We start from the raw sequence: 12,194 nt of genomic DNA on the forward strand, positions 1-12,194 counted from the left end.
AATAAATATGAGAAAATGTAATTATATATTATATCCACATATGTTCAGTAATGATAAAATCACCTTTGATTCCTGTAGCAGTAAAATATTTTTTAAGTTACAGCAACTAATTTTGTTTTTGGTCTTATTGAGACTTTTATTAATAGTAGTATCTTACATATTAACAAAGCACCCTGGTTTTGCTTTAATTAGAAACTGATATCAAATGCATACATATTTGATATCCATTGCCCCATAAAAACAGAATATTTTTTTTTATTTCTTGTTTTTTTTAATATTTTACTTCCTTCAATCTTTAGCAGATTATAAACAAAATTATTTGTTTGAACTATAAAATATCGTTACTCATTTATAATGCTCTACTATTTGAATACAAAGATAAAACAAATTAGAAGTTCAGGGCAAATATTACAGACAAGAAGGGAAAAAATAAATTCATTTTATTTATTAAAGTATCACAATCTATTTACAACATAAGTGACATTAATTTTCCCTATCTGATAATGGAGGTGAAGGGGGAGAGACTGGAGAAGATTCCACACGTGGTGGCATTGGGGGATTTCCTGAGACTGAGGGAGGTGGATTTGGTTGAGTTGCTGGCAGCGCTGGAGGAGGAGGAGCTGTGAATTTAGGCAATGGAGCTGGAGGAGGTGGTGGAGCAGGGCCACTTGTAGCGGTGGTGGAGGATCTCGTGAACGCATCATAGAAGGTCGAGGTGGCGGGACAAAATTCATATTCATTGGTGGAGGAGGTCTTGTTTGCATATGCTGAAACTGATTTATTGGTGGTGGAGGCATGGAAGGAAAATTAGGAGGTATACCACTTAGTGGAGGTGGTGGTGGGGGCATTTCCATTGGTCTGGGAGGAGGATGCATCATTGGCGCAGGAGGTGGAGGAGGCATATGTTGAGGAGGGGCACTTGGACGCTGTGCTGGCACTGGCCCTGATGGAGCACTAGGTGGTGGTGGTGGTGGTGGTAGTGGTGGAGGAGGAAGCTTGATAACGTTTGGCTCTACTTTAAAACTAAACTGAAGGAAAAATTGTTTAGTTTCTTTATTCCACATAACCCAAAACTTCCCTTCACTTTTATCAACTTCACGACTTGGAAATTTAAACGCAATTGTTTCATATGGCTCAGCAGCAAACAACAAATATTGCCAACGACGATCTGGAGGTTCAACCTTCTGTTCATAAGCAGACATGAAACGGTGCCTTGGAGCTATACCTTCACCAATTTCAGGATAATCTATTTGGAAAAGCAAGCTCTGCTGACTCTTTCTCTTTGTTTGGTTACTCTGTAACCTGGACGTCCAATCTTCGCAAATTTCTTTATGTTGTAATGTTGCGCGCTTCCAACCTGCACCCAACAAAAGTGGTGACTGCTAAGAACTGGAAAGTACCCAAAGTCTTGAGAAGGGTTTAAATCCCTTTTTATTCAACTTTAGAAATTACAGATGCGTGTTCTTGACGCTCACAAACTACGCCGACATTTATGTAGCCATCCCAGCGCTTGTGATGTGTGCTAATATAACTTCTAATTATTTTTACTATGTTTTATTAACTCTTTCTGCTATGTTAGCCTGTGGTCTATACGGAACCATTTTGATATGGCATATGCCAAGTCCAGTGCAAATATTTTCAAATATTTGGCTAACGAATTGTTTACCGTTATCGCTAATGACTTTTATCGGTGCACCGTATTTTAAAATGTATCTGTGTAAGAATGCATCTGCGACTGTTTTGGCTGACGCGCGTTTAAGTGGAACAATTTCTGTCCATTTTGAAAAATGATCTACAATTACTAAAAGAAAACGATTTTTATTTAACTCACTCTGGGGGAAAGGACCAAGAAGTTCTATGCCTAAAATTTCATTCGGAAATGTAGCGCGAATGCTATTTAAGTACTTGGCTGTAATTAATATCATTTATTAACTGACACTGATTGCAGGACCTGACATACGCAGTTACTTTTTTGGATAACTGCGGAAATATAATGCCTTGCGTACCCTTTTTAAAGTCTTTCTGATCCGTAAATGACCCGCTGTTTTCGCGTCGTATAATTCCTTCAAAATGCTTAATCGAAGCGAGGCTGGGATGACTGGTTTGTACTCGAGATTTTCGTTTGTTGTTTTCGTATAAAATAATAAATTATCTATTATTTCATAGTTTTCTGCTCTATTTCTTATCGCATCGATATCTGTGTGCTCAAAGCTTTCGGGGTCTTTCAAATATGCATAGATACTTCCAAATTCAGGATCAGCTTTCAATTCAACAATAATTGTATCTCTAGAATCTAAAATTTTTGAAGTCAACACAGCGCATTTAAGTTCATTGCCTTCATCGTCCAGTTTTATACGAGAAAGTGCGTCAGCTACATTGTTTTCCTTACCCGGTTTATATTTGATTATGAGATTATATTCTTGGAGTTTTAAAGCCCATCTTATTAACCTGGGCGTTAGGTTTTTCCCCGAGTAAAGTCTACCAACAGCCGCATGATCCGAAAAGACTGTTACTGGCGCTTTGCCGAAATAAACTCGAAATTTGTGTACAGCCATTAATACGACTAATGTTTCTCTCTCTGTAGCTGTATAATTACTTTGTGTATGATTCAACGTTTTACTAAAAAATGCCAAAGGATGGCCATTTTGCATAAGAATCGCACCCACAGCGTAGTCCGACGCATCTGCTGCAATTTCCAGGTTTTCGTCCCCCTCCGGGAAGTTCAAAACAGGGGCATTGATGAGCGCTTCTTTTAACCTTTCAAAAGCGGTATTTGCTTCCGCAGTCCACGTGAATTTACTTTTCTTTCTTTTAATTACTAACAAGGGTTCAACAATATTAGCAAAATCTTTTATGAATGATCCATAATAAGAACACAACCCAAGGAAAGAAGAAAGTTTCTTGGCAGTGTTGGGAGGTGGGAAATTCTTGATTGCTTTTATTTTTGAATCTTGAGTTTCTATACCCTTTTGCGAAATTTTATAACCCACATATTTAAGTTCTTTAGTTGCGAACTTGCATTTTGAGGCGTTAATTGTAAGACCGGCCTCTTTTAATAATTTAAAAACTTCTTCTAGATCTTTAACATTTGTTCCAACGTACTACTCGTTATAAATATATCATCTACATAGACTAAAGTCGATTTTCCTACGACAGGCTTTAGAACAATGTCCATAGCTCTCTGGAATGTTGACGGGGCCCCACACAACCCAAATGACATGCGTAAAAATGCATAACTGCCCGATTTTGTTATAAACGCGGTTTTATGTATGTCTTCGGGTCTCATAGCTCTTTGATAGTAGCCAGACGTTAAGTCCAACGTAGTCATGTATCTTGTAGATTTAATCTTTCTAATAATTTTCTCTATAACCGGCAAAGGGTAAACTGGGAATTTAGTAACAATATTAAGTTTTCTGTAATCGATAGCAAACCTCCAAGCCCTTTTATCCGAAGGAGGAAACTCGTTCTTTTTCCTACATAAGTACGACTGGACTCGCGTACTCACTATTTATGGGCGTTATTATTTGGTTCTTTAACATTTCCTGAATATGTTCTTCTATGATTTGTTCTTTCTGTTTATCATAGCGGTAAGGTTTAGTCCTACAGGGTTTGTCGGCAGTTAACTGTATCTCATGCGTAACTATTTGACAACTACCAGGCCGTTCTGAAAACAAGTTTGAAAAAGTAGTCACCACTTGCTGGATGGCTTGGCTTTCATGGTCATTCAAATGGCTAAGTTCGACTTGCGGTTGTTCCACTGGTTCCTCCACCCTCCGATCTATCTCCAGCACGATAGAACTTTCCTGAAAATTCAGTTTGGCCTTCGCGGCTTTTAAAAACACCATACCTAAAATAAGTGGAATTTGCAAGTTTTTTCCTACAAAAATTAATACTTTAAGGGTTTCGTTTTGAAACTGTATCTTTAAAGATAGTTTTCCGATACACTGACAAGTTTGTCCTTGCGCTGCTATGATTTCTGTGTTTATATTATTAAATAATCGTAACCTATAAAATTTCTTCTTAAAAAAATATCACTCATAAAATTACCTTCTGCTCCTGTATCGATGAGGGCTTCTACTGGTACATCGCCAACCACGAGTTATATAATTGGTAAATGTGAGTTTTTTACGACGACCGTATTAAGTGTCTTTTTGAGGGTTTTTTCAAAACTTCCGGGGTCTGGACCCTCGCTTTCACAGGCCCCTCTATTCGTTTAAAGCTTTCCTTTCAACTTCTGCCTTCTGGGTACGCGGACGGTTCTTTTCAAATTTCTTTTTTAGGCCTTGACCTTCGAGGTTCGATGAGTTAGCTTGATAGCTCTTTCCCCCATAAGAGCGGTTTGCATTACTGGTCTGCTCATTTGAAGATTGCCTTCGGATACTTTGAGAATACGATGCCCCTCTAACTTTTTCCGCTATTCTGCGATTTTGAAACTTGGCCGCCGATTCGAAGAGCTCCTGTAATGTGCTTGGGTTTCTAATTTCAAAGTAATCTTGAACCGCAGGTAGCAATCTTGGTAAGATTATTTCAATAATCTCCGCGTCGGGTTTCTTCCCATACAGCATATCCGTCAGCTTAATTTTTCGCAGAATAAAGTCCGTCAACTCTTCTATATCCCGTTGATAAAAACTATATAGTTCGGCTTCTAGCCTTGCTCGATCTTTCACTATGGGGAAGGCCTTTAATAACGATTTTTTGAAATTTTCAAATGTATATGTCTGGCCTCCGAATTCCCCTAATAAAAATTTGCCTATATTCTTCCACCATAGCGAGCCCTGTCCTTTTAGTGCAGATGTGGCGATAGCAACTTTTTGTCTTTCAGGCACAGGGTAGAGCTGGAAGTGATTTTCAAGGCCTTCTAGAAATATCGCCACCGAATTTTTTCCGTTGAAATTGACGTTTGGCTTGATTGACGCTCTCAACGTCTGGACCAGGTACCCAAATCCTTCCAATTGGCTTGCCATTTCTTGTTGTTGTCCAGCGGCTTTCATCCAATTTTCGGCCATTTCAGTTCGACAAGTGTTCGGGCGCCAATGTAAAGTTGCTCGCTTCCAACCTGCACGCAACAAAAGTGGTGACTGCTAAGAACTGGAAAGTACCCAAAGTCTTGAGAAGGGTTTAAATCCCTTTTTATTCAACTTTAGAAATTACAGATGCGTGTTCTTGACGCTCACAAACTACGCCGACCCGGCGGTAAAATAAAAATAAGAAACTAAAAAAGAAATAATAACAAGTGACTAACTACGAGGCTCTCTAAACGTAACTAACCCAACCGCGTTCTGAGATACCGCTGATAATTCAGCAAACTTCTGAATATTACAATGAAAGATTCGACTATTTGCCGAGGCAAGCACACAGGCCGAAACGCGCGGCTCTTGAATTTCTAACTAGCCACCTCCACGCTCGTGAAGCAAGAAAGCACACCTTCGAACTCGTTTCCCTTCTATTTAACTCAGATTACTTCCGCTGACAATTTGAATCCTTGCGCGTTCTACTAAAATTTACATACTCTGGCATTGGCAATTCCAGGGGAAAGTAAGACTTCACAGGAAAGATAGTTTAAACTTAAAATAAATGTTAGTTAAAATAAATATAAACCCTACAATGTCAACACGGGGTTTAGCAGGTGCAGGCTGTTGGGGTGATTCTTTTGCTTCTTTAGCTGCTCTCCGAGCTAAATTTGCCTGATGTTTCTTCCCTTGAGTGTGGGCTAAATAACTCCCTTCATTGTTATGCAAAGTTAAACAAAGTTTGCACTCATAAGAACCTATAAAATAGAGTAAATTTTAATAAGAAAGCAATAAAATTAATACAAACAAATATATATATATATATATATATATATAAACTATGTTTCACCAATCTTATAGGATTGTAATTTTGAGCTTTGTATTATTGCTGCATTTAAAGGTCTCCACTGCTAGTTTATGCTGCCAAAGAAAGTCAAACTATTCAATCAATTAGCTCAATGTTGAATTTTAATTAAACTTTGGTCAAGATGAAAAAATTAAAAGCACTAACTGCCTAACTTTTAGGTCATATATGATGAAAACTCAAAATAAATTATCAAAAATTAAAATAGCTTGCTAAATATTATAATTATTAACCAAATCATTTCTGTACAGTCAAAAGTTGTTAATCCGGACTCGTCGGAACTTCGGCGAATCCGGATTATCTATTTTTCCGAATTATAGATCATCAGTTTAAATTTGGTAAGATGGCATCCAGAAATTATAAAATTAAAAATATGAAACCATAATTTATGAAATAAAGAACAATTATGATCCAAAGGGTTATCAAAATTTACAAAAAAAAAAAAAAAAAAAAAAAAAAGCTTAATGTTTATTTGTTTACTTTATTAAACATTTCTTTCAATGTAAGTTGTTTAAGTTGCTTCGTTTTATGTGATAATACTTTCTCTTTAATTCTATAAACAGACATAATTTCTTGTTCAGTTACAAAGTTCCGCTGTTCAAGTCCTATAATTGCTGTGTCGAGAATACCGACTAATTTGTCAATTGAAATTTTTTCGTTTTCAATAACCTCTGTGTCACTTTCTTCACTATCGGAAACGAATTATAATGACAAGGAATTTGATTTAAATCATATCAAAGACGGAGTACATCGAGATGAAATACTACATTTAGTAAGGAATTATAAGCCAAATAAAATAAAAACATCTGCCCTGAAGATAAGGATAATTCTGACAGATCAACTTCCAATTCATTGCGCGACGCGGCGTCACCCCCCGCCGCAGAGCAGCGTGAAATTGATAAACAGATTTCGGAATGGTTAGAGAAACAAAGGATATGCCTTTATCCATTTTTTGCAGCAATTCCACTTTTTGTTTAATGGACTTCGAAACATACTTTCGCTTTGTAGATCCTTTACATATTAGTAAATATATATCGGAAATTCTATTTGACATAATCGAAAGTTCAAGCTTACTTTTATAAAATTGCTGTAACAGTCTGCAAAAAATAATAAGCCGGATCCAATTCAAAGATTAAGGAACAGCGCAATCTGCAACATTAACTGAAATAGATAATTAGATAATTTTAGCTTATACCGTCCGTTATACATTAAACGCGTATGCGTAAGCGTATTATGCGCATGCGCACACGCATATTCGCAGCCGTAAAGGTCTTAGGTCGTCAGCACGACGCATGCGCAGAAAGTTTGTAGCTTTGAGGTCCGGATTATAGATTATTCCGGATTATGGGTGTCCGAATTAACGACTTTTGACTGTATATATCTTATTTGCAAGTTCTCAGCTTCAAAAATAAAGTAACCTGAAATAAACTGATTGAAAGTCATTTACTTTAAAGTGAAAGGTCACTGCACAAGACATTAATGCTCTTGGATAAATACTACATCCTCAAATAATATGTGCATTTATATAACTCAGGGGTCAACTGGGGGGGATGCAGTCTATTATCTATTATTTATCTATTAAATATTTAGTTTATGAGTATAAAAAATACTTTTATTCAAGTTTTGGTGTTTATCAACACTTTGTGTACTTTTTGTTTAATTTATAAAACACGTTTAAAAATAATCTAAATTTAAAAAAAAAGTAATTGTAATTTTCAAATTTTGGAAAGGAGAGTGGGGAGAAATAAACCTCTAGCAATGGTGAAAGGAATGCACCAGGCAAAAAAAAGAAGTTAAGGACTACTGACATAGCTTATTTTTCTAAAAGATATAAAAGAATTCTAGATTACCATATCAAGTTCAGAAGTAACTGTGCACAGAAAGATAATGTTTCTTGGAATGAAAGTGCTTCAATGATTTTTAAACTGTTGAAATGCTTAACTTAAAATATATAAAAACTATCCACAATTTAATATCATAAAAGATAATTTTACATACTTTTTTATATTATGAAAATAAAATATTTACGGAATTTAAGAAATGAGACCAAAAGTAAAATTAACTAACTTGACCTAATTTTAATGCAGATAACTTTAGTAGCGCAATGACTTTTGGTTGCAACCGTTTTCAAACAAGTACTTCACTAAAAGTCACTAAACTTACATCAACTGAAGATCCTCCCGTGTTGTTTCAGTTGAATATGATTACAGTAATTGGAATGTTATTATATTCCATTAATGAAGCAACAAACAAAATGTTAACAAGTGCACGAGAGATACAAGTGCCTTAAACCTTAAATCATGCCACACTTTGATTCAACTTATTTTGGATCCAAACATTTTTTTCCCTTGCGTATAAGAGAGAGAGAGAGAATGTGTGTGAAATTTTGATAAATTGACATGGATTTTATGAGTTGTCAATAGCTGGCTCTGTTCTTCTCTCAGCCTTTAAAAAATATATATATATATTAAAATTTGGGATCTTTCTTCCACAGAACAGCAAACAGTGGTGTATTTTCAAAGTTGCGAGAGTGGTTATACTGATATGCATGCTCAAAGCATTACAAGATTTTTGAGTTTGTAACATAACAGCATAATGACACTTATTTAAATGAATTTAAGGTACTGCAGAGTTAAGAGGGTGATAATTTTGTTATTATTTCGCATTATCTTATGCAGGGTTCGTACACATTTCTGCACAAGGAAATTAAGTACTTTTAAGGACCATTAATGAAAAAAAAAATTAAGGACCTATGAGCAAATGGGAACTGAATAAATTCAATTTAAAATATTATATCTATGACTGAATGTGAGTAGGATGCATTATTATTAAACATAACTTTATCAGGTTCAATGTTCCGTCTTACTTTCTTTGGGAACATGCAAGGACCTGACTCGGAACAGGGAGCTTACTAAAGCTATGTTCAATAACTGTGGGAAGTAGACAGGATACACAAGAAGGGTATACAAAACCCTTTATTTTTCACTCTTTACAATAATTTCCGTACTTCGGAATACAGAAACCAACTACTTGTGGTCTGAACGTAAGAATATAAAAATATAACTAAACTCTAACTTAAATTTGGAATTATAAACGTGGAAGATTGGCCTTATATTAACAGGAAGCCGTATGTAGTACATAGAACTGTTAACACTACAATACGTTTAAAATTATCAAGAGGATTAAACCTCTGGCCTGGAAGGGAACCAACAACCGAGTAAAACTTCTAAGGCAAGCGGCTTGCTTCGACTAACTCCTTCCTCTCTCTCGCTTTGCAAAAAGCCACAACTTAAGTACTTGGCGTTCGCCAGACAAATTTTGCATAAATGAGTTAACGCTTTTAATTCTGGCCGGAAGTAGAAAATAAGAAGTGATAGTAAAGATTTAAAATAAAAGAAACGTTAGTAAAACTTAAGATCCTTACATACTTCCCGCCAGAGTTAATTAGTTTGAAACTGAGGTCTAAAAGGACCTTGTTGAAAACTTTTAGCTCTAGAATCTAACGCGAGGCCAATCTTTTACAAACATTTCTCACTAGAAACTAGAAATTTAAAAAAAAAAATTCGTTTTTACAATAGCAGCTCCATGGACACCCAATTTTTCATCTGTACTGCATCTAAACAGGAGCTTTTATTCAAATCTGGTTCCTTCCAGAGATCTGGAAGGAAAACTAGTTTAATGAAATGTTACACAATGACATTGCAAATAACATATAGAATATACTTCTCTTAACATTCTTATTTCATTCATGACTATTTTAATTATCTCTCCCCGTGCTCTCTGACATGTGTTGTAAAAGAACACCAAACACGAATTTGTTTATGTATACGTGTTCAACACTGCCTCCTACAATCAAAACACTAACGTGTTAAAATTCAACATGACAAGACCTCGTAACACACCCTATCTTCAACTCTAAACCCTGAGGTACTATTCTGAAAGTGGCTAACTCTGAAGTGTAGCGTCAGAGAGCCTAACTACATTCATTCAACATTCAACACATATTCACCATAATTTGGTCTTTTTTCAGTCACACGAATAAGTTTAAAATTTTTGGCATTACTTTCACTTTTACCATATCACAGTATTTCTTAACATTTAAAATAACAGTTCACATTGTATATAAGAACATATTAACATGCCGTTAATTTTACGCATTTGAAAACATACATTAGTAGTACATTGTTAACTTCTATTCTTCTCGAAGCAAGTGCCAATTCTTCTACATTGAAATACTACATTTCAAAAAGTCTTTCAGACTAAAACTTCTTTCTTGCCAGAATGTTTTAAATAAAATTTATACAATAACTTTTACAATATTTAAGTATTTACAAATTCCTATTATACATCAACTTTAGTTTTACGCGCGAGTAATTGAAAAACATAATACCAAAATCGGTAACAACTCATTTCTCGCCTTTTTGGCGATAAAGGTAGACCTCACATGAGGTAAAACTTTTTGAAATCTGCCACTTGCAGTAAGAATGAAAGATTAACTTAAGTTTGCAAAGTAACATAAAATTTTACTTAGCTTTGTTATATTCGGACATTCTTTTCTGAGCCCAGTCCTGGAAGGTAGCGCAGATTCTGGTTTGATTTATCCTCCTTCTTGTACGGGCTCGCCCTTCAGTGCCTTCCTCTAGAAACTTTCTTTTTTCTCCAGTTCGGTCACCCTTGAATACCTTCTTTTTCGCCTCTGCCTGTGGTCTTGGCCGTTTGATGGCAGCTGGTCTTGGCGGAACCGGGACACTTCTTTCGCGTTCCTGCTTGGACCTCGTTGCTGGCCGTTCAAATTTTCCTTGTAACTTTTCCTCCGCCGCTGGTGGCCCTTCCGCAGTTCGGCGACATTTGCCGCGGAGAGTCCTGTCCGATGAGTTGATCTTCCGTTTGGGAAGCCGGGTTATAGTTGCCGTTATTTCTCCTGGCTTTCTTTGCATTCGTCTTACTTCTCCCTTCTTCATTCTGGGGGTGTTCGTGAGCTCTCTTTTCTGGACGGTGGAACGGCTTCTCTTTCTTGTTACCTTCAATTTTCCAACGGGGAAACTTTCTTTTCAATTGCTCCTGCCTCCTAATGGCTTGTCCTTGTGCTTGACGTTGTTCCACCTCTGGAGCTTGTGCCTGCCGTGTCTGCCGTGCCGGATCCTGCAAAAGATCTTTGAAAATTTGCATTTTATTACGATCATAATAGGGTTTTATTTGATCAATGTTTGCGGAGCACGTTTCACCATTTCTGGCTTTTAACACCACTACAGCGTGAGTTATTTTTTCTATGACATATGGTCCTTCAAATCGCGGAAAAAATTTGGCAGTTTTATCTTCTGGTGCTGAAGAAAGTGAATGCTTAATTTTTAACACTTCATCCCCTACTTTATAAGTTACCCGTCGTTTCATGTCATAATAAAGCTTCTGTTTTCTCTGTGCTACTTCAGTATTCTTTTTTGCTTCTTTAATTAATTTTTCTACATCACGCATTTTAAATTCTGGGGCTCTTTGTTGCACATAAAATAATTTATCTAACGGCGTTATAATCTTTCTGCCTAAAAATAACTCAGCAGGAGTTTTGCCCGTTGTATCATGTTTTGCGGTCCTAAGGGCGAAAGCAAATTCATTGACATAGTTATCCCAGCTTTTATGAAAATTTTTAACATAACTACGGATAATTTTCCTTTCCGGGGGTATGCTTGATTACCAGATTATATTCTTGTAGCTTGAGTGCCCATCTTATTAACCTTGGGGATAAGTTTTCCCCTGAGTACAATCTAGTTACCGCCGCATGATCCGAGTACACTGTTATTGGCGCCTTTTCAAAATAGACTCGGAACTTTTGCACTGCTAACAGAACTGCAAGTGCCTCTCTCTCGGTCGCGGAATAGTTTCTTTGTGTTTGATTTAAAGTTCGGCTAAAAAATGCCACGGGCTGCTGATTTTGTGAAAGTACCAGGTTCAATTGTTCCTTCTAACCTTCTTCGGGAACATACAAGGACCTGACTAGGAACAGAGAGCTTACTAAAGCTATGTTCACTAATTGTAGTAAGTAGACAGGATACAGACGAAGGGTATACAAAACCCTTTATTTTTCTCTATATACAATGACTTCCGTACTTCGGAATACAATGACCCTCCACTCGGGGTCTAACGTAAAAAAGTATAAAAAAAATAAAACTAAACTCTAATTTAACTTTAGAATAATACACGTGGAAGATTGGCCTTATAATAACAGGAAGCGTATGTAGCACAGAGACTGCGAACACTACAATACGTTTAATTTATCAAGAGGAATAAAACCTCTGGCCTGGAAGGCAAATAGCAACTGCGTAACT

General features: G+C 36.4%; 1 pseudogene; it reads right to left on the reverse strand.

Moving 5' to 3' along the window:
• Nucleotides 1–483: 483 nt before the first annotated feature.
• The window catches only part of LOC118180430 (splicing factor 3A subunit 2-like), a 40,667-nt pseudogene continuing 28,956 nt past the window's right edge, over nt 484–12,194 (reverse strand).

Source organism: Stegodyphus dumicola, chromosome 1 (assembly GCF_044657685.1).
Source record: "Stegodyphus dumicola isolate Sdum_Otavi_A_Nest chromosome 1, ASM4465768v1".
Lineage (NCBI taxonomy): Eukaryota > Metazoa > Arthropoda > Arachnida > Araneae > Eresidae > Stegodyphus > Stegodyphus dumicola.